Source organism: Eschrichtius robustus, chromosome 9 (assembly GCF_028021215.1).
Source record: "Eschrichtius robustus isolate mEscRob2 chromosome 9, mEscRob2.pri, whole genome shotgun sequence".
In the NCBI taxonomy this organism is placed as follows: domain Eukaryota; kingdom Metazoa; phylum Chordata; class Mammalia; order Artiodactyla; family Eschrichtiidae; genus Eschrichtius; species Eschrichtius robustus.
The window spans coordinates 109690764-109709345 of record NC_090832.1 but is presented as its reverse complement, the minus strand read 5'-3'; the positions used below and the strand labels follow the sequence as shown (position 1 = coordinate 109709345).

At 39.3% G+C, this 18582-nt stretch overlaps 1 protein-coding gene across 1 annotated transcript in view; it reads left to right on the top strand.

Moving 5' to 3' along the window:
• EYS (eyes shut homolog) overlaps window positions 1-18582 on the top strand; it is a 1820808-nt gene that overhangs the window by 559437 nt on the left and 1242789 nt on the right. The window lies entirely within an intron of this gene.

Genomic DNA, 18582 nt, shown 5'->3' with positions numbered 1-18582 from the left:
ATATTCTAATTAATACTTCTGTTAGTTGTACGTATTGGGTAGGCCAAAAAGGCTGTTTGGGTTTTTCCATAAGATGTTACAGAAAAACCCAAACGAAAGTTTTGGCCAACACGACACTACTGAAAATATGTTCTACTGTTTGTGGCTCGACATTTCACCTCTTTATGAAAATTGTGAGTACTAAAACTTATTTTTAATGTAATTGAATTACTCATTCACTTTGTGTATGGCTTGCTTTGTTAAGTCTTGTTTAAAAATGTTTACCCTAGGATTAAAAGATGTTTCTTACATTTCCTTTTAAAATATTTAAGCTTCTGCCCTTTATATATTTTTTAACATGTTTACTGGAGTATAATTGCTTTACAATGGTGTGTTAGTTTCTGCTGTATAACAAAGTCAATCAGCTATACATATACATATATCCCCATATCACCTCCCTGTTGTGGCCCCCTCCCAACCCTCTAGGTGGTCACAAAGCACCGAGCTGATCTCTCTGTGCTATGCGGCTGCTTCCCACTATCTATTTCACATTTGGTAGTGTATGTTTGTCCATGTCACTCTCTCATTTCATCCCAGCTTACCCTTCCCTGTGTCCTCAAGTCCATTCTCTACGTCTGTGTCTTTATTCCTGTCCGGCCCTTAGGTTCCTCAGAAACTTTTTGTTTTTTTTACTTCCATATATATGTGTTAGCATACAGTATTTGTTTTTCTCTTTCTGACTTACTTCACTCTGTATGACAGTCTCTAGGTCCATCCAACTCACTACAAATAACTCAATTTTGGTTCTTTTTATGGCTGAGTAATATTCCATTGTATATATGTGCCACATCTTCTTTATCCATTCATCCGTCAATGGACACTTAGGTTGCTTCCATGACTTGTCCTGGCTATTATACATATTGCTGCAATGAATATTGTGGTATATGTCTCTTTTTGAATTATGGTTTTCGCAGGGTATATGCCCAGTACTGAGATTGCTGGGTTGTATGGTAGTTCTATTTTTCATTTTTTAAGGAACCTCCATACTGTTCTCCATAGTGGCTGTATCAATTTACATTCCCACCAACAGTGTAAGAGGGTTCCCTTTTCTCCACACCCTCTCCAACATTTATTGTTTATAGATTTTGTGATGTTGGCCATTCTGACTGGTGTGAGGTGATACCTCATTGTAGTGTTGATTTGCATTTCTCTAATTATTAGTGAGGTTGAGCATTCTTTCATGTGTTTGCTGGCTATCTGTATATCTTCTTTGGAGAAACGTCTTTGGAGAAAGGTCTTCTGCCCATTTTTGGATTGTGTTGTTTGTTTGTTTGATATTGAGCTGAATAAGCTGCTTGTAGATTTTGGAGATTAATCCTTTGTCAGTTGCTTCATTTGCAAATATTTTCTCCCATTCTGAGTGTTGTCTTTTCATCTTATTTATTGTTTCTTTTGCTGTGCAAAAGTTTTAAGTTTCATTAGGTCCCATTTGTTTATTTTTGTTTTTATTTCTATTTCTGTCGGAGATGGGTGAAAAAGGATCTTGCTGTGAGTTATATCATAGAGTGTTCTGCCTATGTTTTCCTCTAAGAGTTTTATAGTGTCTGTCTTTACATTTATGTCTATAATCCATTTGGAGTTTATTTTTGTGTATGGTGTTAGGGAGTGTTCTAATTTCATTCTTTTACCTGTAACTGTCCAGTTTTCCCAGCACCACTACTGATGAGGCTGTCTTTTCTCCATTGTATATTCTTACGACCTTTATCAAAGATAATGTGACCATATGTGCGTGGGTTTATCTCTGGGCTTTCTATCCTGTTTCATTGATCTATATTTCTGTTTTTGTGCCAGTACAATACTGTCTTGATTACTGTAACTTTGTAGAAGATTTTGAACTCAGGGAGCCTGCTTCCTCCAGCTCCGTGACAAAATTCAACACCCATTTATGATAATAACCCTCCAGAAAGTAGGCATAGAGGGAAATTACCTCAGCATAATAAAGGCCATATATGGCAAACCCACAGCCAACATCATTCTCAATGGTGAAATACTGAAACCATTTCCACTAAGATCAGGGACAAGACAATGTTGCAGACTCTCACCACTATTATTCAACATAGTTTTGGAAGTTTTAACCACAGCAATCAGAGAAGAAAAAGAAATAAAAGCAATCCAAGTCGGAAAAGAAGAAGTAAAACTGTCACTGCTTGCAGATGACATGATACTATACATACAGAATCCTAAAGATGCTACCACAAAACTACTAGAGCTAATCAATATATTTGGTAAACTAGCAGGATACAAAATTAATGCACAGAAATCTCTTGCATTCCTATATACTAATGATGAAAAATCTGAAAGAGAAATGAAGGAAACACTCCCATTTACCACTGAAACAAAAAGAATAAAATACCTAGGAATAAACCTACCTAAGGAGACAAAAGACCTGCCCTTTACATTTAAATCTTCATCTATCTGAATATTGTACGTGTGTGAGCTGTGTGGTGTAAGGGAAGCACATAAGTTCATTTTTTCCATGTGACTAACCAGTTGTGCCTGCTACTCGTTTTGAATGAGTACATTTTTACTCTCTGATCTACCTGATCTGCAATGCTTTCTTGTTGCAGATGAAGTTACCATACATGACTATGTGTATTTCTCTGTCTCTATTCTGTTTCCTTAGTTCAATTAGTTGTCCACCTGTCAGTACCATAAATACTTACTACTTACATTTGAAAACCTCAATACTGATAGTGCATGACATCTCATATTTTTAATCTGCTTCAAGAAGATTTAGTTACTTTTGACAGTTTCTTCTGTTCCACATAACACCTTACATTCCAACAAGCAAACAAAGACCAGGTAGAAGTTTAATTGGAATTTTTTTTTTTAATTTTTTTTTAAACATCTTTATTGAAGTATAATTGCCTTACAATGGTGTGTGAGCTTCTGCTTTATAACAAAGTGAATCAGTTATACATATACAATATGTTCCCATTTCTCTTCCCTCTTGCATCTCCCTCCCTCCCACCCTCCCCATCCCACCCTCTAGGTGGTCACAAAGCACCGAGCTGATCTCCCTGTGCTATGCGGCTGCTTCCCACTAGTTATCTATTTTACATTTGGTAGTGTATATATGTCCATGACACTCTCTTACCCTGTCACATCTCACCCCACCCCCTCCCCATATCCTCAAGTCCATTCTCTAGTAGGTCTGTGTCTTTATTCCCGTCTTGCCACTAGGTTCTTCATGGCTTTTTTTTTTTCCTTAGATTCCGTATATATGTGTTAGCATACTGTATTTGTTTTTCTCTTTCTGACTTACTTCACTCTGTATGACAGACTCTTAACTCCATCCACCTCATTACAAATACCTCCATTTCATTTCTTTTTATGGCTGAGTAATATTCCATTGTATATATGTGCCACATCTTCTTTATCCATTCATCTGTCGATGGACATTTAGGTTGCTTCCATGTCCTGGCTATTGTAAATAGAGCTGCAATGAACATTTTGGTACATGACTCTTTTTGACCTATGGTTTTCTCAGGGTACATGCCCAGTAGTGGGATTGCTGGGTCGTATGGTAGTTCTATTTGTAGTTTTTTAAGGAACCTCCATACTGTACTCCATAGTGGCTGTATCAATTTACATTCCCACCAACAGTGCAAGAGTGTTCCCTTTCCTCCACACCCTCTCCAGCATTTATTGTTTCTAGATTTTTTGATGATGGCCATTCTGACCGGTGTGAGATGATATCTCATTGTAGTTTTGATTTGCATTTCTCTAATGATTAATGATGTTGAGCATTCTTTCATGTGTCTGTAGGCCATCTGTATATCTTCTTTGGAGAAATGTCTATTTAGGTCTTCTGCCCATTTTTGGATTGGGTTGTTGTTTTTTTTGTTATTGAGCTGCATGAGCTGCTTGTAAATCTTGGAGATTAATCCTTTGTCAGTTGCTTCATTTGCAAATATTTTCTCCCATTCTGATGGTTGTCTTTTGGTCTTGTTTATGGTTTCCTTTGCTGTGCAAAAGCTTTTAAGTTTCATTAGGTCCCATTTGTTTATTTGTGTTCTTATTTCCATTTCTCTGGGAGCTGGGTCAAAAAGAATCTTGCTGTGATGTATGTCATAGAGTGTTCTGCCTATGTTTTCCTCTAAGAGTTTGATAGTGTCTGCCCTTACACTTAGGTCTTTAATCCATTTTGAGTTTATGTTTGTACATGGTGTCAGGGAGTGTTCTAATTTCATACTTTTACATGTAGCTGTCCAATTTTCCCAGCACCACTTATTGAAGAGGCTGTCTTTTCTCCACTGTATATGCTTGCCTCCTTTATCAAAGATAAGGTGACCATATGTGTGTGGGTTTATCTCTGGGCTTTCTATCCTGTTCCATTGATCTATATTTCTGTTTTTGTGCCAGTACCAAACTGCCTTGATTACTGAAGCTTTGTAATAGAGTCTGAAGTCAGGGAGCCTGATTCCCCCAGCTCCATTTTTCGTTCTCAAGATTGCTTTGGCTATTCGGGGTCTTTTGTGTTTCCATACAGATTGTGAAATTTTTTGTTCTAGTTCTGTGAAAAATGCCAGTGGTAGTTTGATAGGGATTGCATTGAATCTGTAGATTGCTTTGGGTAGTAGAGTCATTTTCACAATGTTGATTCTTCCAATCCAGGAACATGGTATATCTCTCCATCTATTGTATCATCTTTAATTTCTTTCATCAGTGTCTTATAATTTTCTGCATACAGGTCTTTTGTCTCCTTAGGTAGGTTTATTCCTAGATATTTTATTCTTTTTGTTGCAATGGTAAACGGGTGTGTTTTCTTAATTTCACTTTCAGATTTTTCGTCATTAGTGTATAGAAATGCAAGAGATTTCTGTGCATTAATTTTGTATCCTGCTACTTTACCAAATTCATTGATTAGCTCAAGGAGGTTTCTGGTAGCATCTTTAGGATTCTCTATGTATAGTATCATGTCATCTGCAAATAGTGACAGCTTTACTTCTTCTTTTCCGATTTGGATTCCTTTTATTTCTTTGTCTTCTCTGATTGCTGTGGCTAACACTTCCAAAACTATGTTGAATAATAGTGGTGAGAGTGGGCAACCTTGTCTTGTTCCTGATCTTAGTGGAAATGGTTTCAGTTTTTCACCATTGAGGACAATGTTGGCTGTGGGTTTGTCATATATGGCCTTTATTATGTTGAGGAAACTTCCCTCTATGCCTACTTTCTGCAGGGCTTTTATCATAAATGGGTGTTGAATTTTGTCGAAAGCTTTCTCTGCATCTATTGAGATGATCATATGGTTTTTCTCCTTCAATTTGTTAATATGGTGTATCACATTGATTGATTTCCGTATGTTGAAGCATCCTTGCATTCCTGGGATAAACCCCACTTAATCATGGTGTATGATCCTTTTAATGTGCTGTTGGATTCTGTTTGCTAGTATTTTGTTGAGGATTTTTGCATCTATGTTCATCAGTGATATTGGCCTGTAGTTTTCTTTCTTTGTGACATCTTTGTCTGGTTTTGGTATCAGGGTGATGGTGGCCTCGTAGAATGAGTTTGGGTGTGTTCCTCCCTCTACAATATTTTGGAAGAGTTTGAGAAGGATAGGTGTTAGCTCTTCACTAAATGTTTGATAGAATTCGCCTGTGAAGCCATCTGGTCCTGGGCTTTTGTTTGTTGGAAGGTTTTTAATCACAGTTTCAATTTCAGTGCTTGTGATTGGTCTGTTCATATTTTCTATTTCTTCCTGGTTCAGTCTCGGCAGTTTGTGCATTTCTAAGAATCTGTCCATTTCTTCCAGGTTGTCCATTTTATTGGCATAGAGTTGCTTGTAGTAATCTCTCATGATCGTTTGTATTTCTGCAGGGTCAGTGGTTACTTCTCCTTTTTCATTTCTAATTCTATTGACTTGAGTCTTCTCCCTTTTTCTCTTGATGAGTCTGGCTAATGGTTTATCAATTTTGTTTATCTTCTCAAAGAACCAGCTTTTAGTTTCATTGATTTTTGCTATTGTTTCCTTCATTTCTTTTTCATTTATTTCTGACCTAATCTTTATGATTTCTTTCCTTCTGCTGGCCTTGGGGGTTTTTTGTTCTTCTTTCTCTAATTGCTTTAGGTGCAAGGTTAGGTTGTTTATTTGAGATGTTTCCTGTTTCTTGAGGTAGGCTTGTATTGCTATAAACTTCCCTCTTAGCACTGCTTTTGCTGCATCCCATAGGTTTTGGGTCGTCGTATCTCCATTGTCATTTGTTTCTAGGTATTTTTTTATTTCCCCTTTGATTTCTTCAATGATCACTTCGTTATTAAGTAGTGTATTGTGTAGCCTCCATGTGTTTGTATTTTTTACAGATCTTTTCCTGTAATTGATATCTAGTCTCATAGCGTTGTGGTCAGAAAAGATACTTGATACGATTTCAATTTTCTTAAATTTACCAAGGCTTGATTTGTGACCCAAGATATGATCTATCCTGGAGAATGTTCCATGAGCACTTGAGAAAAATGTGTATTCTGTTGCTTTTGGGTGGAATGTCCTATAAATATCAATTAAGTCCATCTTGTTTAATGTATCATTTAAAGCTTGTGTTTCCTTATTTATTTTCATTTTGGATGATTTGTCCATTGGTGAAAATGGGGTGTTAAATTCCCCTACTATGATTGTGTTGCTGTTGATTTCCCCTTTTATGGCTGTTAGTATTTGCCTTATGTATTGAGGTGATCGTATGTTGGGTGCATAAATATTTACAATTGTTATACCTTCCTCTTGGATCGATCCCTTGATCATTATATAGTGTCCTTCTTTGTCTCTTGTAATAGTCTTTATTTTAAAGTCTATTTTGTCTGATATGAGAATTGCTACTCCAGCTTTCTTTTGATTTCCATTTGCATGGAATATCTTTTTCCATCCCCTCACTTTCAGTCTGTATGTGTCTCTAGGTCTGAAGTGGGTCTCTTGTAGACAGCATATATATGGGTCTTGTTTTTGTATCCATTCAGCCAGCCTGTGTCTTTTGGTGGGAGCTTTTAATCCATTTACATTCAAGGTAATTATCGATATGTATGTTCCTATACCCATTTTCTTAAATGTTTTGGGTTTGTTATTGTCAGTGTTTTCCTTCTCTTGTGTTTCCTGCTTAGAGGAGTTCCTTTAGCAGTTGTTGTAAAGCTGGTTTTGTGTTGCTGAATTCGCTTAGCTTTTGCTTGTCTGTAAAGGTTTTAATTTCTCCATTGAGTATGAATGAGATCTTTGCTGGGTAGAGTAATCTTGGTTTTAAGTTTTTCTCTTCCATCACTTTAATATGTCTTCCCACTCCCTTCTGGCTTGCAGAGTTTCTGCTGAAAGATCAGATGTTAACCTTATGGGGATTCCCTTGTGTGTTATTTGTTGTTTTTCCCTTGCTGCCTTTAATATGTTTTCCTTATATTTAATTTTTGACAGTTTGATTAATATGTGTCTTGGCGTGTTTCTCCTTAGGTTTATCCTGTATGGGACTCTCTGTGCTTCCAGGACTTGATTAACTATTTCCTTTCCCATATTAGGGAAGTTTTCAACTATAATCTCTTCAAATATTTTCTCAGTCCCTTTCTATTTCTCTTCTTCTTCTGGGACCCCTATAATTCGAATGTTGGTGCGTTTAATGTTGTCCCAGAGGTCTCTGAGACTGTCCTCAGTTCTTTTCATTCTTTTTTCTTTATCCTGCTCTGCAGTAGTTATTTCCACCATTTTATCTTCCAGGTCACTTATCCTTTCTTCTGCCTCAGTTATTCTGCTATTGATCCCATCTAGAGTATTTTTAATTTCATTTATTGTGTTTTTCATCATTGCTTGGTTCCTCTTTAGTTCTTCTACGTCCTTGTTAAATGTTTCTTGCATTTTGTGTATTCTGTTTCCAAGATTTTGGATCATCCTTACTATCATTATTCTGAATACTTTTTCAGGTAGACTACCTATTTCCTCTTCATTTGTTAAGTCTGGTGTGTTTTGACCATGCTCCTTCATCTGCTGTGTGTTTTTCTGTCGTCTCATTTTGCGTATCTTACTGTGTTTGGGGTCTCCTTTTCACAGGCTGCAGGTTTGTAGTTCCCGTTGTTTTCGGTATCTGTCCCCAGTGGGTAAGGTTGGTTCAGTGGGTTGTGTAGGCTTCCTGGTGGAGGGAACTAGTGTCTGAGCTCTGGTGGATGAGGCTGGATCTTGTCTTTCTGGTGGGCACGTCCACGTCTGGTGGTGTATTTTGGGGTGTCTGTGGCCTTATTATGATTTTAGGCAGCCTCTCCTCTAATGGATGGGGCTGTGTTCCTGTCTTGCTAGTTGTTTGGCATAGGGTGTCCAGCACTGTAGCTTGCTGGTCGTTGCGTGAAGCTGGGTCTTGATGTTGAGCTGGAGATCTCTGAAAGATTTTTGCTGTTTGGTATTACGTGGAGCTGGGAGGTCTCTTGTGGAAAAGTGTCTTGAAGTTGGCTCTCCCACCTCAGAGGCACGGCTCTGATGCCTGGCTGGAGCACCAAGAGCCTTTCGTCCACACGGCTCAGAGTAAAAGGGAGAAAAAATAGAAAGAAAGAAAGAAAGAAGCTATAATATAGTGAAGTAAAATAAAGCTATTGTAAAGCAAAGCTATACAGACAAAATCTCACCCAGAAGCATATACATATACACTCACAAAAAAAAAGGAAAAGGGGAAAAATTAATATATCCTGCTCCCAAAGTCCACCTCCTGAATTTGGGATGATTCGTTGTCTATTCAGGTATTCAAAAGATGCAGGCACATCAAGTTGTTTGTGGAGTTTTAATCCGCTGCTTCTGAGGCTGCTGGGAGAGATTTCCCCTTCTCTTCCCTGTTCGCACAGCTCCTGGGGTTCAGCTTTGGATTTGGACCCTCCTCTGCGTGTAGGTCGCCTGAGGGCGTCTATTCCCCGCCCAGACAGGACGGGGTTAAAGGAGCAGCTGCTTCGGGGGCTCTGGCTCACCCAGGCCGCGGGGAGGGAGGGGTACAGAGGAGGCGGGGCGAGCCTGCGGCGGCCGAGGCCAGCGTGACGTTGCACCAGCCTGAGGTGCGCAGTGCGTTCTCCCGGGGAAGTTGTCCCCGGATCACGGGACCCTGGCAGTGGCGGGCTGCACAGGCTACCAGGAGGGGAGGTGTGGAGAGTGACCTGTGCTCACACACAGGCTTTTTGAGGCGGCAGCAGCAGCCCCAGCGTCTCATGCCCGTCTCTGGGGTCCGCGCTGATCACCGCGGCTCGCGCCCTTCTCTGGAGTTCATTTAGGCGGCGCTCTGAATCCCCTCTCCTTGCGCGCAGCGAAACAAAGAGGCAAGAAAAAGTCTCTTGCCTCTTAGGCAGCTGCAGACCTTTTCCCTGTCTCCCTCCCAGCCAGCTGTGGTGCGCTAACCCCTTCAGGCTGTGTTCACGCAGCCAGCCCCAGTCCTCTCCCTGCAATCCGACAGAAGCCCAAGCCTCAGCTCCCAGCCCCGCCCGCCCCGGCGGCTGAGCAGACAAGCCTCTTGGGCTGGTGAGTGCTGGTCGGCACCAATCCTCTGTGCGGGAATCTCTCCGTTTTCCCCTCTGCGCCCCTGTTGCTGTGGGGTCCGCGCTGATAGCTGAGGCTCGCGCCCATCTCTGAAGTTCGTTTAGGCAGCGCTCTGAATCCCCTCTCCTCGCGCACCAGGAAACAAAGAGGGAAGAAAAAAGTCTCTTGCCTCTTTGGCAGCTGCAGACTTTTTCCCCGGACTCCCTCCCGGCTAGCTGTGGTGCACTAACCCCTTCCGGCTGTGTTCACGCCGCCAACCCCAGTCCTCTCCCTTCGATCCGACTGAAGCCCAAGCCTCAGCTCCCAGCCCCGCCCGCCCTGGCGGGTGAGCAGACGAGCCTCTCGGGCTGGTGAGTGCTGGTCGGCACCACTCCTCCGTGCGGGAACCTCTCCGCTTTGCCCTCCGCACCCCTGTGGCTGCACTCTCCTCCGTGGCTCCGAAGCTTCCCCCCTCTGCCACCCGCAGTCTCTGCCTGCGAAGGGGCTTCCTAGTGCGTGGAAATCTTTCCTCCTTCACAGCTCCCTCCCACTGGTGCAGGTGCCGTCCCTATTCTTTTGTCTCTGTTATTTCTTTTTTCTTTTGCCCTACCCAAGTACAGGGGGAGTTTCTTGCCTTTTTGGAGGTCGGACGTTTTCTGCCAGCGTTCAGTGGGTGTTCTGTAGGAGCAGTTCCACGTGTAGATGTATTTCTACTGTATCTGTGGGAAGGAAGGTGATCTCCGCGTCTTACTCTTCCGCCATCTTCTCTCCTCCTTAATTGGAATTTAATCAAATTTGTAGGTCAATTTGAGAAGAATTGATATTTATTTATTTATTTGGGCCTTTGAAAATATCTTTCCAAAAAAAAAAAAAAAAAGAAAGAACAAATTCAACTGGACATTCATTGATTAAGATATAAAAAAGACTAATTTGTCAGGTCACAGTGCTCTCCAGGTACCAAAGGCTATGTCTGTGTGTTTTAATAGAGTTCCAACATCTAGAATTGCTGTAAAATTTGTATCACAATCTGCTAAAGTTTCTGATAATCTTCTATTATTTCTATAGCCCTCTGGCCTTGCACTGTCCAATCTGGTGAAGTAGATGGGGCCATGCTTGAATCCACCCCTGCAACTCTCAAGACTTTCAAGGGCACACTAATTACTACAAGGCCCATAGGGATACAGAATTGCTTTCAGTTTAAAATCTTGATAAGTGTGAAGGAGCATTACAAGATCTTCCAATTGGGCTTTCCTCCATAATAGCTCTTATTCCAATATGAAAATTCTATTATTAAGTATATTAACTACAGTACATTCTGGGACTGTGGGGAAAAGCAAAACAAAATAAAACAAAACAAGATGGATTTATTACCCATCTACCAGATCTGAATAATCTTTTACTCCTATTGGTGAAGCAGTTGTATTTCAAAAATAAGTATAAGTTCAGAGGGAGCTGAACTCAATGACTCCTAAAAGTCTGAACATTTTAATTTCATCAGTCAGTAGTCATACGAATAAAAGGTCTCAGCTCCCTCTGAAGAAGGCTTTATGATGATATAAGAAACATCTGTGACTATATCGCAAGGTCCTAATGCAAAAGGACGTCTTTCAGTTGAGGGACTGCATCTGTGACATAGCTTAGGTTCGAAATTAAGTAAGCACCTAGGAATCCCAACAAAGACAACTGGAATTACATTTCTGCCTTGCGGATCCATATATTTAATTCTATATATACAAAGTAGCATCATAGCATACTGTCCTCCTGTTTCATTTCTAGAAAGTCATCACCAACTAGCCATTGCCAAGAGTATCTGTGAATCTATCCGTTGATCATCATTCTGTTTCTCTGATTTATGTGGTTATTTGCTCATTGTTGTATCTGGTAGTCAAGCATATCTAACAGGCTTTATCCCATTATTCTTGGATCCCATTATTCTCATTCATATCAGGGACCCTAGCTTCCCTGCAGCAAGCCACATTGTCACCTCCAGTCTTTAAAGGACTATCACCACAAACCTCATTGAAACAGTAGTGACCCTTACCCACTCTATTTCAGTCTTGTGAGTGGAGTGCCCTCCTGGGTGATGGAGTGTCTACCTAGGAGATTGAAATGTCCTTCTATATCCTGTGGGGATAGAAAGTAAGAGGTATCTGGGCAGCTTACACATAACTGATCCATTCAGACATTTCCATTAACAATGAGCCTATGAACTCTGGCACTTCTACCTCACTAACCTAAACTGGAATTAAGCTCTGTTTTTGATCAGACAGCTTATGTGACACCACACCCAATATTCGCATCTTAAATCTTTTCTCTCCATCCATATCAATAAATTCAGCTCATTTAAGTCATATTTATTCTCCCTTGGTCTGATCACCTTAGATCCAATCCCACACATTCTCCCCAGTTTTGTGACAATACAGATTTCTGGGGTTTTATGCAATTCATTCAAGGCATAGGCTATCTGTTTCCAGTTAAATGTTTCCATCTCTCATCAGCAAAGGTGGAATCTAACCCTTTTTATGATCTGAAACCAATGAGAAATGCTTGGGAGAGGCAGGAGAAAACTGGCAACAGTTTATAAGTCAACTCTTTCAGAGGTATTTAACGGAAGGCTTGTATGCTGAGAAGTGCAGATTCCCTAAGTCACAGGGGAGGTGTTGCCTCTCCCAGTAGGGAGGTTAAAGTGAATTCAGAGATGTATAGTTCTCAGCCATGTCTATCCTCTCCCTACAGAGGTATGAACTACTTCAAAATTACTATACAGGCTGTTTGCTGCTGTTGTTTAGCAAAAAAACTGAAAACTCAGTGGTTAAAAATAACAATCATTTATTATTTTCATATCTGTGGTCTTCTAAAATTTGGCTAATATACAATGGGTTCACCCAGGTTTCTGTGTAACACAGCTGATGGGGGAGGTGTGTTTGCAAGGCTGTTATGTCAGTTGAAATGCTCCACTCCAAATGTCTCTCATGCTCTTTGGGGTAGCAAGTTCTTCTCATGGAGTGGCACAGATTCAAGAGAACGAGCAGAAACATGCAAAGCCTCTTAAGCCCTGGGCTCAGAAATAGCACCCTTCTTCCTTACCTATAGATCACTGTCCAAAGAAAGATTCATGGGCAAGCCTGAATGTGTGGGGGCAAATAAGCTCTTTTCCTATGGTAAAGCTCTGACCAGGAAGAGTGGTAAAGCACTAAGATTAAAAAATGCTATCAACTAAACAGAAGCAAGGATTAGTACTTGGAAAATATGTCTACTATTTGCAGACTGAAGCATGAGGTATCAACTGCCTGGCATTTCCAATTTGCCCTGCATGAGGCCTGAGAGATAGCTCTGAGGCCGAGACTGGGATAAAACGTATAGTAGAACCAAAATGACCTTACAAGTCTAAATGAAGGTTTTCCATATGAATTCATTACATGGCTCTGGAAGACCACTTTCCCAATTCCAGAATAAGATCTCAAAGAGACACAGAAGGAAGCCACTCAAAATGCCCTCTGCTTGAAAGAGAACCACGTGGTGGGTTCATGGACACAAGAATGATGAGTTCATTTACAGGGTTGATATTGACCCTTCAATCTATCTGATTACAGAAAAGTGTTTACAAAACCGAGAAAATCCTAAAAACCTTGATGGAAAATAACCAACTACTACTGGTTAGAAAGCTAACAGTCCAACATGCAGATCGCTAAAGAGCTTTTGTGCATATTAATCCTCAAGCTCAACTCATGATTAGGAAAAACTGCTGACAATACAATATTCTGACTGAGCTGTGATTGAAATACAGCCTCTTCAGACATGAAACAGATGTTGGAAATTTCTGAATATAGCTTTTGGTCACCAGATTAGTGGTGCACTGCCCAGTGCCAGCATCTTTTTCCAGAGATCCCCCCCGCCAGAGATCAGAAAGTTAGGGAAGGAAATAAAGGTGTCCCAGTCTAAGGCCTGGCTCTATTCAGAGACATCCTTTGAGGATGATAGTGTAACAAATAGGAAATATTTGAAACCCCAAGACAATTTCCCTCTGGTTAAAAATGAAATGGCAGCCAATTTGGAAGACAGTTTAGCAGTTTCTTGCAAAATTTACAATATGATCCAAAAATCACACTACTTGGTATTTGTTGAAACTTATATTCCACTCAAAAAACTACTAACAGATGTTTATATAGTGGTTTTATTCGTAATTGTCAAAACTTGGAAGCAGCCAAAATGTCCACCAGTAAATGAATGTATAAATAAACTGTGGTACATCCAGACAATGGAATATTAGTACTAAAAAGAAAGGAGCTGTCAAGCTATGAAAACTCACAGAGGAATCTTAAATGTGTATGACTAAATAAGAGAAGCCAATCTAAAATAGTTTACATTTATTATTATTCCAACTATATAACATTCTGGAAAAGGCAAAACTATGGAGACCATAAAAAGATAGTGGTTGTCAGATTTTAGAGGAGATGGAGGGATGAGTAGATGAATCTCAGAAGATATTTAGGTTAGTGAAATTCTTCTGTACACTATGGTGGTGCACAAGGCACTATAATTTTGTCAAAATCCATAGAATGTACAGTACCAAGAGTGAACCCTAATGTGAACTATGGACTTGAGTGATAATATTGGGTTCATCATTTATAATAAATGTCCCACTCTTCTAGAGGAGCAGTGTTGACAGTGGGTGAAGTTTTGCATGTATGTAGTTAGGGGCTATGTGGGAACTCTACTTTCTGCTGAATTTTGCTGTGAACTTTAAACTAATCTACAAAATAAATTCTATTTTAAAAAATGTCATCAACACAGCACCCTTTTATCTTTTCAGTGTGTAATTGGGCAAGGCCTAACAAGCTTTCTTTGGCCTGAGTTTGAGGCAACAAGCTTTCTGTAATACCTGATTAGGAGCCATAGAAAACTGAGCACTAAACATTGGCTGAAATCTGTGAGAGGATTTGAGAAAACATGGGCAAAGAGCACACAAGCAATTCAAAGGGTAAAGAAATAAGAAAGCAGTCAACAAATAATTAGGAAAACTGAAATAAAATTAGATGTTTTGTCTTTCCAAGGCAGATCTAATCCACTGCTCATGGGAGGATAAAGAGCTATGATGGGAAAAGTATCATAAAGTTCATGTATAGGTGTAAGCTTTAGAGAAATCTTAAATACAGGTACAAGGAGATATGTACAAAATTACACATTTGTGATATGTTTACAGTGATGAAAATTTAGAGACACTCTAAGTAAACAAAAATGTAATATAACAATAAAAGAAAACTATATAATTATTTAGTATGAATTAACTACCTAAGAATATATATTACTTAAATATTTATTGAAAATATGACTGAATGGAAGAAAAATTATCAGAATAATACATGCAACATATTGTTTAGTAAAAAAAATTGTATGAAGCTGCCAAGCTGTCTTCCAAGGTGGCTATTCCAGTTTTCATTTCTACCAACAGTGAATGAGACCTTCTGTTTCTTCACATTCTCACAAGCATTTGGTGTTGTCAGTGATCTGGATTTTGGCCACTCTAATAGGTGTGTAGGGGCATCTCAGTGTTGTTTTGATTTGCAGTTCCCTGATGACATATGTGGAGCATATTTTCATTGTTTATTTGACATCAGTATGTCTTCTTTGTTGAGGCTGGTTAAGGTCATTGGCCTACTTTTTTTTTAAGTTTTTTAATTTGTTTATTTTTGGCTTTGTTGGATCTTCGTTTCTGTGCGAGGGCTTTCTCCAGTTGCGGCAAGTGGGGGCAACTCTTCATCGCGGTGTGTGGGCCTCTCACTATTGTGGCCTCTCTTGTTGCGGGTCACAGGCTCCAGACGCGCAGGCTCAGTAGTTGTGACTCACGGGCCTAGTTGTTCCGTGGCATGTGGGATCCTCTCAGACCAGGGCTCGAACCCGTGTCCCCTGCATTAGCAGGCAGATTCTCAACCACTGCGCCACCAGGGAAGCCCGGCTTATTTTTAAACTGGGTTTTTTGTCTTCTTATTGTTGAGTTTTAAGAGTTCTTTGTATATTTTGGATGGCAGTCCTTTACCAGACATGTCTTTTGCAAATACGTTCTTCCAGTTTGTGGCTTGTCAGGTCATCCTCTTGACATTGTCTTTCACAGAGCAGATTTTATAAAACTTTAATGAAGACCAGCTTATCAGTTCTTTCTCTCATAGATCATGCCCTTCGTGTCATATCTAAAAAGATAATGAAACCCAAGATCATCTAGATTTTCTCTTTTGTTACCTTTGAGGTGTTTTATAGTTTTTCATTTTGCAATAAGTATGTGAACCATTTTGAGTTAATTTTTATGAAGAGTATAAGGTCTCTGTCTAGATTGGTTTTTGTTTGTTTGTTTTTTGTATGTGGATGTCCAGTTTTTCCAGCACCATTTATTGAAGAGACCATCTTTTCTCCATTGTATTGCCTTTCTACCCTTTGTCAAAGATAAGTTGACAGTATCTATTGGGCTCTACTTCTAAGCTCTCTACTCTGTTCCATTGGTCTATTTATCTATTATTTAATAATACCATGCTGTCTTGATTACCACAGCTTTATAGTAAGTCTTCCAGTTGGATAGTGTCAGTCCTCCAACTTTGTTTTTGTCTACAATATTGTGTGGGCTATTATGGGTCTTTTGCATTTCCATACAAACTTTGGGTTCAGTTTGTCAAAATCCACAAAATAACTTGTTGAGATTTTGATTGGGGTTTCATTAAAACTAGAGAAATTTGGCTAGAAGTGACAATGAATTTGGTAAAGTAGCAGGATACAAAATTAATGCACAGAAATCTCTTGCAATCCTATACACTAATGATGAAAAGTCTGAAAGTGAAATTAAGAAATCACTCCCATTTAACATTGCAACAAAAAGAATAAAATATCTAGGAATAAACCTACCTAAGGAGACAAAAGAACTGTATGCAGAAAATTATAAGACACTGATGAAAGAAATTAAAGATGATACAAACAGATGGAGAGATATACCATGTTCTTGGATTGGAAGAATCAACACTGTGAAAATGACTCTACTAGCCAAAGCAATCTACAGATTCAGTACAATCCCTATCAAACTACCACTGACTTTTTTCACAGAAGTAGAACAAAAAATTTCACAATTTGTATGGAAACACAAAAGAGCCCAAATACCAAAAGCAATCTTGAGAAAGAAAAACGGAGCTGGAGGAATCAGGCTCCCGGACTTCAGACTATACTACAAAGCTACAGTAATCACGACAGTATGGTACTGGCACAAAAACAGAAATATAGATCAGTGGAACAGGATAGAAAGCCCAGAGATAAACCCACGCACATGTGGTCACCTTATCTTTGATTAAGGAGGCAAGAATATACAGTGGATAAAAGATAGCCTCTTCAATAAATGGTGCTGGGAAAACTGGACAGTTACATGTAAAAGATTAAATTAGAACACTCCCTAACACCATACACAAAAATAAACTCAAAATGGATTAAAGACCTAAGTGTAAGGCCAGACACTATCAAACTCTTAGAGGAAAACATAGGCAGAACTCTCTATGACATAAATCACAGCAAGATCCTTTTTGACCCACCTCCTAGAGAAATGGAAATAAAAACAAAAATAAACAAATGGGACCTAATGAAACTTAAAAGCTTTTGCACAGCAAAGGAAACCATAAACAAGACCATAAGACAGCCCTCAGAATGGAAGAAAATATTTGCAATTGAAGCAACTGACAAAGGATTAATCTCCAAAATATACAAGCAACTCATGTAGCTCAATATCAAAAAAACAAACAACCCAATCCAAAAATGGGCAGAAGACCTAAATAGACATTTCTCCAAAGAAGATATACAGATTGCCAACAGACACATGAAAGAATGCTCAGCATCATTAATCATTAGAGAAATGCAAATCAAAACTACAATGAGATATCATCTCACACTGGTCAGAATGGCCATCATCAAAAAATCTACAAACAATAATTGCTGGAGAGGGTGTGGAGAAAAGGGAACCCTCTTGCACTGTTGGTGGGAATGTAAATTGATACAGCCACTATGGAGAACAGTATGGAGGTTCCTTAAAAAACTACAAATAGAACTACCATACGACCCAGCAATCCCACTACTGGGCATATACCCTAAGAAAACCATAATTCAAAAAGAGTCATGTACCAAAATGTTCCTTGCAGCTCTGTTTACAATAGCCAGGGCATGGAAGCAACCTAAGTGTCCATCAACAGTTGAATGGATAAAGAAGATGTGGCACATATGTACAATGGAATATTACTCAGCCATAAAAAGGAATGAAACTGAGCTATTTGTAGTGAGGTGGATGGACCTAGAGACTGTCATACAGAGTGAAGTAAGTCAGAAAGAGAAAAACAAATACCATATGCTAACACATATATATGGAATCTAAAAAAAAAAGAAAAGAAAAGAAAAGAAAAGAAAATGGTCAGAAGAACCTAGGGGCAAGACGGGAATAAAGATGCAGACCTACTAGAGAATGGACTTGAGGATATGGGGAGGGGGAACGGTAAGCTGGGACAAAGTGAGAGAGTGGCATGGACATATATACACTACCAAACATAAAATAGATAGCTAGTGGGAAGCAGCTGCATAGCACAGGGAGACCAGCTCAGTGCTTTGTGATCACCTAGAGGGGTGGGATAGGGAGGGTGGGAGGGAGGGAGATGCAAGAGGGAAGAGACATGGGGACATATTTATATGTATAACTGATTCACTTTGTTATAAAGGAGAAACTAACACACCATTGTAAAGCAATTATGTTCCAATAAAGATGTTTAAAAAAAATTGAAATAATCTAGCAACTCATTTAAAACCAATTGTTGTATCTGTATATTTAGTTCAAATTTAATTAAACTATAGACAACAAGACAAATATTAAAAATGATAATTATTGCAAAACACTTCATGATTACATCTATATTTTTTAATCTCTTCCATCCTCTTGGTTATTGGATCTGAGGTCTGAAACAGTTAATACTTGATGACATCATTTAAAGATGAATTCCTTGAGCTATGACAGCATGTAGATGACAGCCCCAATTCATATACAAAGTCATTGTGAAACTGGATACTGGAATTGACATTTT